The sequence below is a fragment of the Tarenaya hassleriana genome, unplaced genomic scaffold (assembly GCF_000463585.1).
Source record: "Tarenaya hassleriana unplaced genomic scaffold, ASM46358v1 Cleome38, whole genome shotgun sequence".
Lineage (NCBI taxonomy): Eukaryota > Viridiplantae > Streptophyta > Magnoliopsida > Brassicales > Cleomaceae > Tarenaya > Tarenaya hassleriana.
Genome location: NW_010966774.1, coordinates 501,103 through 512,320, shown reverse-complemented (window position 1 = coordinate 512,320; position 11,218 = coordinate 501,103). Strand labels below are relative to the sequence as shown.

At 34.9% G+C, this 11,218-nt stretch overlaps 2 pseudogenes; one reads left to right on the top strand and one right to left on the bottom strand.

Moving 5' to 3' along the window:
• Positions 1 to 11,218, bottom strand: part of LOC109117057 — a 36,017-nt pseudogene that overhangs the window by 16,292 nt on the left and 8,507 nt on the right.
• LOC104822867 lies at positions 5,106 to 6,526 on the top strand (annotated as a pseudogene).

Genomic DNA, 11,218 nt, shown 5'->3' with positions numbered 1-11,218 from the left:
TCCGTTGGAAAATTCCAACGGATGCCGGTTGGAAATCCGTTGGAAATTTTCAACGGAAAAATTCGTTGCAATTCCGTTGAAAATTCCAACGGTTTTCCAACGGACACCGATTTCTAACGACGAAATTCCAACGGATAAATCCGTTGGAAACGTTAATTTCCAACGGAAATTTGGCCATTTCCAACGGATTTACCCGTTGGAAATGACCATTTTTTTTGTAGTGTCAACTCCCACATCAACTTCATCCACACACATATGAGATTCAACAGGCATACCATTGTTTTCTTCATTGAATCCAACACCATTGATACGCTCTACATACAACCATCCTCGACGCCCGTTACTTTTGCTAAATCTGAACGATGTTACTCCCAAGTCATCCAATATGTATTCAGGTTGATCTCCATTAGCAACCATGGGTACAAAGCTTAATTTCGGTGTTCCTAAATCAATGTTAAGCAATCCACATACAGCTTGAATGAGCTCCTCATGTGTGACATTGCTTGCTCTATTATAAATACAAATCGTCTTCCTTTTATCCTCACCACATTTCCATTCAAATAACCCATCATCATTTTCTTTTGGCTTTTTTTTTTCTGAAATACACTACCCGTGTCGCATCCATTTCAGTGGTACACTGTAAAAATAGAAGGAATTAACAAAAGTCATATTTACCCTTAAAAAAGATGGAAAAGACTATATAACCCTTAATAAAATGGGCGTGTAAAAAATGTTATATGTATACACGCTGTTTTTAAAAAAAAAGTAATCATCTGACAGGTGGGTCCAACCATGAGTATTTTTTAATTTTGTTTTGGAAATTGACTACAACCATATTTTTATGACTGGATTACGATTTATTTGCCACTATAGAATTTTAGTAAATTTGTAAAAAAGATCGCGAATTTCGATTTGGTTTAGTGTTACATATCAACAAATGTACAAAATTTTAATTAATGTGTGGTTTGTGACCTAAAACTAATTTTTTTCGTATAATTTGTTTATATTCTTTATATGTGGATTCTTTATCTACAAAATACAAATTTTAATCGAAAATTTTAGTTGATATACGAAGTCGCAAATAAGTCTAATTAATTCGCATAATTTATTCGAGAAGCAAACGTCCATAAAAAAAGTTAAAATCTAAAATAATATAAAAAGCCGCGTGGACAAAATATCTACGAAAAGTGGGTCCAACCATAAAGATTCTTTAATTTTGTCTTGGAAATCGGCCACAACCACTTTTTTACGACTAAAATACGACTTATTTGCCACCATAGAAGTTTTGTAAATTTGTTTAAAAAATCGCGAATTTGGATTTGGTTTTGTCTAATGATTATAAAATTCATCCAATAAAATGATATTAATCGATTTGAATTAATATTTTTAATAAATTTCAACAAATTTGAAATTTTGATTCATGTTATGTAATTTAGTTGAATATGTGAGTAGTTGGTTAATATACATTTAATGTTACATATTAAAAAATGTACAAAATTTTAATTAATTTGTGATTTGTGACTTAAAACTAATTCTCTTCGTAAAATTTGTTTATATTCTTCATCTGTAGATTCTTTATCGACAAAATACAAATTATAATCGAAAATTTTAGTTCATATACGAAGTCGCAAATAAGTCGTAGTTAAGTCATAATAAATAAACAGGATTTATTCGAGAAGCAAAGGTGTATAAAAAAGGTCAAAATCTAAAATAATATGAAAAGCCACGTGGACAAAATACATACGAAAAGTGGGTCCAACCATAAGGATTCTTTAATTTTGTCTTGGGAATCGGCCACAACCACTTTTTTATGACTGGATTACGACTTATTTGCCATCATAGAATTTTTGTAAATTTGTTAAAAAAATCGTGAATTTCGATTTGGTTTTGGCTAATGATGATGGAATTCATCCAATAAAGTGATATTAATCGATCTGAATTAATATTTTTAATAAATTTCAACAAATTTGGAATTTTGATTCATTTCATGTAATTTAGTTGAATGTGTGAGTAGGTGGTTAATATACATTTAGTGGTACATATCAACAAATGTGCAAAATTTTAATTAATTTGTGATTTGTGACCTAAAACTAATTTTTTTTACATAATTTGTTTATATTCTTTATTTGTAGATTCCTTATCGACAAAATACAAATTTTAATAGGAAATTCTAGTTAGATATATGAAGTCGCAAATAAATCATAATTAAGTCGTAATTAATTCGCAGGATTTATTCGAGAAACAAACGTGCATAAAAATGTTAAAGTCTAAAATAATATGGAAAGCCAAGTGGACAAAATATTTACGAAAAGTAGGTGCCTCCCGCCATAAAAAAAGTATTCTTTCAAATAAAAAAGGTCTATTTTTTGAATTTAACATTAAGGGTATTTTTGACATTTTGAAAGTAAGGACATTTAAGTAATTTACCCAAAATATTGGTGTACAATTTGTTTAAAATTTTCGTCCATATTTTGCAGGTGTACCTGTGTAATTGACGCGACCCAAGTAGTGTATTTTAGAAAAATTGCCTTTTCTTTTTGCCAAATACCATCATAGCGGACAGAAATAGATGTGTAACAATCTTCTACAGCACCCATGGTCCTATTAAAAAACATAATACATATTTGTTACTGAATATTTCAGAATATTGCGACACATTTCGACTGTATTATGATAGTATTTTTTACGACAAATATTTCGTATTCCACTTATAGAATCGCTTATAAATCATTAAAATCCTACAACTATCATCACTATAACTCAAAATTATATTGCCAGTTTCTCGACAACTCTAGAAAATTCAAATTTCGGTAAAAAAAAATACAAACTTTAATCTTGAAAATTTTAAACCCTAAAACCTTAACAATCCAAAAATAAACAATGAGTTTACCTTTAAATGTATCTTCTCAGTTGATTTCAGCTTCAAATTTGCGAAAACGGAGAAAATGATCGTCAGGAAGAGGGAAAGTCTTTTTATTTTAAATCAAATTATTTTTTATTTATTGAATTTCGGTTATTTTGGTCTTTTCATACTATAGATAATTGGGTCATTTTGCATCAAAAGTGGTGTATCTTCAAAAAGAAAAAAATGGTTGAATTTTACGTGTGTACCGGAGAAATAATTGTGACACAAACTGTGTATTTGTGAAGTTAGCCCTCTTACCCACCCCTCAAGGTCCTAATTTTAGCCCTAAACCCAAGACTAAGACATACTTAATTTGCCCATCCCCCGTTTCTTTATTTCATATATATAATATATGTATATATGTATGCGTGTGTGTATGTATGTATGTAGTTGATAATTCTTGGAACTTAAAACAGGTTAGGAAAGAGAAGTTAGGGGAGAGAATAGCAGCTCTACAGCAGCTGGTTTCACCCTTTGGCAAGGTAATTATTTAATCTGGTTTTTATCATGTATATTTAACTTAATAAATTAATCCATAAAAAATCTTTTATTCGATTGCGGTTGCGGTTGCAGTGATGACGTTTTCAGAACGTTTGATAGCGATTATGAACGGTTGATAAGTTGTTGTTGACAGCGATTAAGGGTGAGTGCGGTTAGAAGTGAATGATTCGTTGCGGTTGCGGTTACGTTTGATATAAATTATCAAAAAAAATATTATTTTAAAATAATTTTTTTATAATAGTTTTAATTAAATTTTTAGTATCATTTGATAAAAATTATTTACTAATAAATTTAAAATATAAATATTATCAATAAAATAAATAAAAAATAATTTTATTTTATGTTTATTTTATAAATACATTGAAAGGAATTTCTAGGTTTAAATAATCTTTTATTCTTTAGCAATCTCAATTTCTTAAAGTTAAACAATAATCGATGTCAAATTCCTTAAAACCGATGTGAATTTTCTAAAACTGCATTGGTTTTGTTGAACGAGTGAATTGGCCTTAACCAATGATTTTCCCACCAAAATCAGATTTCTCAATATCATTAGCATTTTGGTAAATCGGATCGATTTAATTTTGGTTTATTAATGTTAAGAGAAATTCAAAGGAATATAATGCCTCACATTATTTTCTGTCGTCTTTATAAATGTTTGCGTATTATGTTTCAACAAGAACCGGATTCAGATTACACAAAAGCCAAGATGCACTGATTTACATAAGATTTATCCAGTGGGAAAGATCAATGTGTTTATATTTTGATTTGTGAAACTTTGTGTATGCCAGAAGGCTGTTAGTATACTTGATGCCCCTGAAATCAAGGATGACTTTTACCTCAACTTGCTGGATTGGGGGAGCAAAAATGTTCTCGCTATAGCATTGGACCAAACTGTATATTTTTTGGATGCTTCCAGTCGTTCGATATCCGAGCTTGTGACGGTTGTTGATGAGAAGGGGCCTGTGACAAGTGTCAATTGGGCGCCTAATGGTCTAATGAGCATAGTCGAAATCCATGGCGGATCTGTTTGGTATGAATCTATCGGCCTGGTAAAAGACAGAAACTTAGGATTTAGAACTTTTCGGCAAGAAAATATACGTGAATGTCTGATAAAATTTTCAAAGAAATACAACAACCCATATCTGAAGAAGAAACGAAACCAAAAAAATTAAACTCATTCGCATTAAACCCACCTGAAATAAGAAACACAGCAAATATGGCTAAATCTTAGGACAAATGAAATGGAAAAGCCCCAATCTCAGAATTGGTAACATGGGATTTCCTATCTAGTAAACCCCAAAGCCTGAATCGAGGAGCAGCACCAACAAATCAAGACTGAAAATTAGAACCCTAACTACTCTTCAAACTAATTCAAAATTCAGAAATTCTAGAAGGATACATATAACAAACACAACTGGCCTAATTTCTGATAATCGAAGAACCCCGCTCACGTTTTCTGCTCCTCGATTCAGGCTTTGGGGTTTACTAGATAGGAAATCCCATGTTACCAATTCTGAGATTGGGGCTTTTCCATTTCATTTGTCCTAAGATTTAGCCATATTTGCTGTGTTTCTTATTTCAGGTGGGTTTAATGCGAATGCGTTTAATTTTTTTGGTTTCGTTTCTTCTTCAGATATGGGTTGTTGTATTTCTTTGAAAATTTTATCAGACATTCACGTATATTTTCTTGCCGAAAAGTTCTAAATCCTAAGTTTCTGTCTTTTACCAGGCCGATAGATTCATACCAAACAGATCCGCCATGGATTTCGACTATGCTCATTACATGCTGACCAAAGGGCGGAAAGAGAAGAAGAAAACGACCACAACCACAGAGGTGAGTTCCCCATCTAAAGAGGCCTATAGGAATCAATTGGCTGAGATATTCAGCATGAACCGGACCCGCATTCTCGCCTTCAAGAACAAACCTCCTGCTCCCGTGAAACTGCTTCCCAGCGACCAATCTGTACCTCTTCACTGGCAGCCTAAATCTATGAAGCCTCATAGAAACATTCCTCAGGTGTGTATGCCAAGATGCACTGATTTACATAAGATTTATCCAGTGGGAAAGATCAATGTGTTCATATTTTGATTTGTGAAACTTTGTGTATGCCAGAAGGCTGTGAGTATACTTGATGCCCCTGAAATCAAGGATGACTTTTACCTCAACTTGCTGGATTGGGGGAGCAAAAATGTTCTCGCTATAGCATTGGACCAAACTGTATATTTGTTGGATGCTTCCAGTCGTTCGATATCCGAGCTTGTGACGGTTGTTGATGAGAAGGGGCCTGTGACAAGTGTCAATTGGGCGCCTAATGGTCGTCATATTGCAGTTGGCCTTAACAATTCTGAAGTGCAGCTATGGGATTCTGCTTCCAACCGAATGGTAATTCTGAAATCTCAACTGTATCTCACTTTTTACGGCAAACATGTCCTAACCTAACTCAAACGTGTCGTATTTACTTGCACAGCTGAGGACGTTGTGCGGTGGCCACACCTCTAGAGTAGGATCATTAGCATGGAACAATCACACCCTGACAACTGGATGGACAGATCATCAACAATGACATTAGGATTAGATCACATATCGTGGGGACTTACAGGGGCCACAGGGATGAGGTCTGTGGGCTGAAATGGACAGAATATGGCACGAAGCTTGCAAGTGGTGGAAACGACAATCTTGTACACATATGGGATCGGTCCATGGCATCTTCAAACTCACAAACGCAATGGCTTCACCGGCTGGAGGATCATACATCTGCAGTTAAGGCTCTTGCATGGTGTCCATTCCAAGGGAACTTGCTTGCAACAGGGGGTGGTGAAAGAGATGGGGCTATCAGATTCTGGAACACAAACTCTGGAGCTTGCTTGAATTGTCTCGAAACTGGTTCCCAGATTAGTGGTCTGATATGGAGCAAGAACGAAAGGGAATTGCTTAGTTGTCACGGGTTTGCACAAAATCAGCTTACACTGTGGAAGTACCCATCAATGGCAAAAATGGCAGAGCTCACAGGTCATACCTGGAGAGTCCTATCTATGACCCAGGTAAAAATAGACATGACGGTTGCAGCTAACAAAGATGATTCACAGATTAACATTTGTTTGTTCCTAAACTTCCTGTGAGCTCTGCCATTTTCGCCATTGATGGGTACTTCCATAGTGTAAGCTGATTCTGTGCAAACCCGTGACAGCTAAGCAATTCCCTTTCATTCTTGCTCCATATCAGACCACTAATTTGGGAACCAGTTTCGACACAATTCAAGCAAGCTCCAGAGTTTGTGTTCCAGAATCTGATAGCACCATCTCTTTCACCACCCCCTGTTGCAAGCAAGTTCCCTTGGAATGGACACCATGCAAGAGCCTTAACTGCAGATGTATGATCCTCCAGCCGGTGAAGCCATTGCGTATGTGAGTTTGAAGATGCCATGGACCGATCCCATATGTGTACGAGATTGTCGTTTCCACCACTTGCAAGGTTCGTGCCATATTCTGTCCATTTCAGCCCACAGACCTCATCCCTGTGGCCCCTGTAAGTCCCCACGATATGTGACCTAATCCTAATGTCATTGTTGATGATCTGTCCATCCATTCCTCCAGTTGTCAAGGTGTGATTGTTCCATGCTAATGATCCTACTCTAGAGGTGTGTCCACCGCACAACGTCCTCAGCTGTGCAAGTAAATACGACACGTTTGAGTTAGGTTAGGACATGTTTGCCGTAAAAAGTGAGATACAGTTGAGATTTCAGAATTACCATTCGGTTGGAAGCAGAATCCCATAGCTGCACTTCAGAATTGTTAAGGCCAACTTCTTTCTTATTTAATTTCCGTAAATTTATATTTCTAGAGAAACCTCCCAGTCTGCGATAGCAATCAACTTGTTAAAACAAATGTTTGGCTTTAGCAGAAAGACTATGGAACGGGTCTCGAGTCTATGTTTCAAGATTTTCCGATATGGCTATGGAGTGCAAGACAACGATCAGTGTATGTATACACAATTACCAAATGCTGAGTTAAAAACTTGACCCTGACACATTCAAGCACAGTTATATACATAACGCCCGCTCTATACAAACTTCATTGTCTCAGATATTTAGGGTATATATATGAATTTGTATGTGTATATATATATATATGAATATATATGTATATATGTGTGAATATATATATGTATGTGTATGTGTATGTGTATGTGTGTGTTGTGTATATATGTGAATGTGAATGTGTGTATGTGCATGTGTGTATGCGTGTATGTGAATGTGTGTGCATGTGTGTAAGTGAATGTGTATGTGTTCATGTGTTTATGTATGTGTGTGTATGTGTGTTGTGTATGTATATGAATGTGAATGTGAATATGTATGTGTGTTTTGTTGAAGATCAAATCATTATTAGTCACAAACTTGGACGAACGAAAGCATGGACGCATGATGAACAAATATTCTATAGTTGGCCAAGATTCTTTAGTGCATTGACGACTAATGGATCCACCAAAGAAGGAAGCCACATTCAATGAGTCATATCTCCTAGATATCTACATCAAATTCATCCAATCATGCACTCAATTATCTTCACTTTCCTTCTTTGTTACTAGCCGTTTGCATCCTTTTAATGTCTTTATTATATTTTCATTAATAACGAACACAATATTTACGACACATTAAAGCCATTATATACATAACGGCTGCTCACAAAACATACAAACTTCATTGTCTCAGATATTTAGGGTATGTGTATCAGTCAATCATGTAAAAAGGTCGAGAATATGTATGTGTATGTGTGTGTTGTATATATATGTGAATGGGAATGTGTATGTGCATGTGTGTATGCGTGTATGTGAATGTGTGTATGTGTGTATGTAAATGTAAATGTATATGTATGTGTATAAATATGTGTATATGTATGTATATATATGTATATGTGTAATGTATGTATATGTAGATATATGTATATGCGTATGGATAATATATTTTTTATATTTTTTTAAATTTAAAATATATTTTACGACGGAATAATCTGTCGCAAATCTCCGTCACAAAATTGCGATAGATTGGCGACCGACAAATTTTTGCGACAACGTTATACGTGTAGAAACAATTCTGTCCCAATCTGTCGCAAAATTTTAATTGCGACAGATTTGCTTTGTATTTGCGATAGATTTTTCTGTCGCTAATGCGTGTTTTTCTTATATTGCCAGTTTAACCCAATTTACATCAGTTTTGTATAATCTGCTTGTTGCAATATATTATTTCCAATTTCTTTCAACATAAATAAATCAACTAAAACCGATATAGATTACCGAAATTCTACTGATTTTAGAAAATCCAATTTTTGTTGGAAAATCAATAGTTAGGTCAATTCACCAGTAAAAACAAATGATCCGGATTTCTAAAATTCACACCGGTTTTCAATAATCTAACATCGGTTCTTGATTATCTTTAAGAAATTAAGATTGCTAAGGACAATAGGATATGATGTGAACCAAGAACTGCCCTTAATTTCTCTAAAAATTAAACCCAAAGAAATCAATCCCATTTCCCAAATTTATATTTGAATTGAGAGATCCAACTTCGTTTCTTGGTTTAGCTTAAATAGTCTAGATGGTTAACAACAATGGAAAATGATTGAATCAAGATGTTCATTTTGATTAATCTATGGAGGTCCAAACCAAAATTACTAATCCGGTACACCAAAATTTTATATCAGTATTGAAAAACTCAAGTTAGATCATTGGTTCACATTAAGGATGCAACATTCATAACATCAATGTGAAACCTATTATTGGAGGGAATTTTTTTTATAACCCTAAACCGGTCTTAACCAACCATAATCAAATGGTTCACATGATTTTTGAGCTTTGCAAAAGATGGGATCAATTAACGGAAACTGGGGTCAATGAATATCCAAACCGGTCTTAACCAACCATAATCAAGAAATTCCTTTTAATTTATAGAGGCCCCGAGTTTTGTTGTGTGTAACAAAATTCTAAGTAATAACAAACTGGTTAATCACAATATTTACTCATTAAGATAACTTTAATTATGTTTCTTTAATTAGTTCATCCACTACCATCTAACGTTTTTTTTGTAATAACCACATTGTTCCACAAAAAACAAGTTTATTTTCATTTCTTCTCCTTCAAAACTCATAAAGACCGAACTTAACTGGACAACTAATGGAACATATCCAACTTCCTTGTAAGAAGGATTCCACAATGTAGCTCAATGCTTCTTCCTTGCTCATAATCTTGAATCTGGGCCTTTTAACTATCGAAAGGTTTCTCCACTCGCTCTGTCGTTCTTGAACTCGGCGTAAAAAAGAGTATCGATGGCGAAATAAGTTTCTCGCCATCTCAACCATCCAACAAGATCAATCACATAATCTATTGTAGATTCCATCATGATGGTTCGCAAGAATTTTTTCCAAGGTCGTCCCAATAAGCTCTGGAACTCACCCTTCTCGGATTTCGGATCATCATTTGCAGTAATTGTGCAATTTTGGATCACGAAACCCGTCATTTGGAACTTGTCGATCCGCCCTTGAGTTGTTACGATGTTCTTCTGCCCTTGTTATAACGAACGAAAATTTTTAAAAAAAATGAATGAATTGGGGTAAGGTGATAAAATTAAAAGTTCTGGAAAAATCTGTTATTTCAGTTAGGGTCTTTTAGAACGAAATAAAAGTTTGGGCAGAATTCGAAAATTTCAGAAAATATGGGATTGGACTGCAATTTTTGCTAGGGTTTCTTCTTCTTCTTTTTTTTTCTTGGTCGATGGTCGACGGCGAGCAAGGAGGCAAATCGGAGTGGAAGATAGGCAACAATGGTGTTAGGGTCGGCCATGGGAGAAGAAAAAAAAAGAAGAAGAAGACATCACCGTCGGTCCGTTTCTCCATCTTTTCTTAGTTTTTCTTCATCGTTTTCCTTCTCCTTTACCGCCATGGAGTTTTTCCGATTTCCGGCGAACGGAAGCTCGGTTTGGGTTGAGACTTGAAGGGTTTGAAAGCACTTGACGAGTTGAATCTTTTCTGGGTAGTGTCGTCGCCGGAAACGGTGAAACATCGCCGAAAAATCACCGAGAACCGTGTCATCGCCGGAAACGGTGAAACATCGCCGAAAAATCACCGAGAACCGTCGGAGAAAAACTTAGATCTAGGGTGATTTAAGCCGATTTAGGCCAAAATAACTTCGGATTTGGATTCCTTGATTGGTTTTACATAGGAAACAAAAAAAAAATTAAATGATTCCGAGATGTATGACGGTCGCCGGCCACCGTCGCCGGAAAATTTTCCGGTGACATGGGTTGAACCGTTTCAATCCTGTGATTTCAAATCCGAAATCCGTTTTATAAAATTCAAAGTATTTAGAGATCTTCGAACGATTTAAAATAAGACAGTTTAACCGTAAGACTTACCATTCGATTAACGTTTTTTTTTCGGTAGTAAATATTTTTTTGAAAAATAATTTGTTGATTAAGATTATTATATGATAATTAATTATAGGTGAAGAAAATCTCGAGGTTATTGAACCCGGGATCGAGGATTAGAGCGAATCTTTCAGAGTTCATCGTTTAGACCAAGGTGAGGGAACTCGACAGATCTCCTCTTTCTTCTATTCGCTTAGACATGATGATAGTGAACGTAGATATCATGCGGTTAGGATTTTAGGATAGACGCCTTAAATTTTCTTGTGAATTTATGATGCATGTTGATTGTTGATTGATGGCTGATGAGTGATGATTGATGATTGATGATTGATGATTGATGATTGATGATTGATGATTGATGATTGATGATTGATGATTGATGATTGATGATTGATGA